Source organism: Gavialis gangeticus, unplaced genomic scaffold (genome assembly GCF_001723915.1).
Source record: "Gavialis gangeticus isolate Ggan-Ray unplaced genomic scaffold, GavGan_comp1, whole genome shotgun sequence".
NCBI lineage: Eukaryota > Metazoa > Chordata > Crocodylia > Gavialidae > Gavialis > Gavialis gangeticus.
The window spans coordinates 72,896,952-72,897,896 of NW_017728992.1; positions in this window are offsets into that span (position 1 = coordinate 72,896,952).

Here is a 945-nt window from a genome sequence, read left to right on the forward strand (position 1 = left end):
GTCACTTCCTTCATATTTGGACTGTGCCTCAGCAGCATCAGAAGTTACTCCAACTGAACTACAACAGACTATAATGTACTTTGTGCACAGATGCTATGACATAGGTTATATGATATGATGCAAAAGGTATTTGTAATTATGAAAAAGTGAAAAAAATGCAGTCTGAAAAGAAAGCACTTTCTCTAGGTCTTGGAAAACACATGCAGTCCTATGCAAAACTTTAAGTCTCCATTCTTACCATACTTTAAATATGCCTGTGATATGATCACAAAGAATTTGTCACTGTACTCTGTCAAAACCAGACATATTTTAACCTGACGAACTTAAGAAAAATATTGTTCTCCTTTGTCTTTTTTACCAAGCTGTAGACTCATAGTTTCATAGTTTGTAGGGTCAGAAGGGACCTGAGCAGATCATCAAGTCCAACCCCCTGCCATGGCAGGAAAGAGGACTGGGGTCAAACGACCCCAGCAAGGTGATTGTCTAGTCTTGTCTTAAAGGCCACCAGGGTAGGAGCCAGCACCACTTTGCTTGAAAGTTAGTTCCAGATCCTAGCCAATCTAACTGTGAAGTAGCACCTCCTGATGTCTAATCTGAATTTACCCTCTGCCAGCTTGTGACCATTATTTCTAGTCACTCCTAGTCGTGCTTGGGGGAACAGGGACTCCCCCAGTGCATGCTGGTCCCCTCTGACTAGTTTATAACAGGCCACTAGATCCCCCCTCAGCCTTCTCTTGTGGAGGCTGAACAGGTTCAGGTCCCGTAGCCTGTCCTCGTAGGGCCTGCCCTGCTGCCCCCTGATCATGTGAGTGGCCCTCCTCTGGACCCTCTCCAAGTCATCCACATCCCTCTTGAAGTGCAGCGCCCAGAACTGGACGCAGTACTCCAGCTGTGGCCTGACCAGTGCCGCATAGAGGGGGAGGATCACCTCCTTGGACCTGCTTG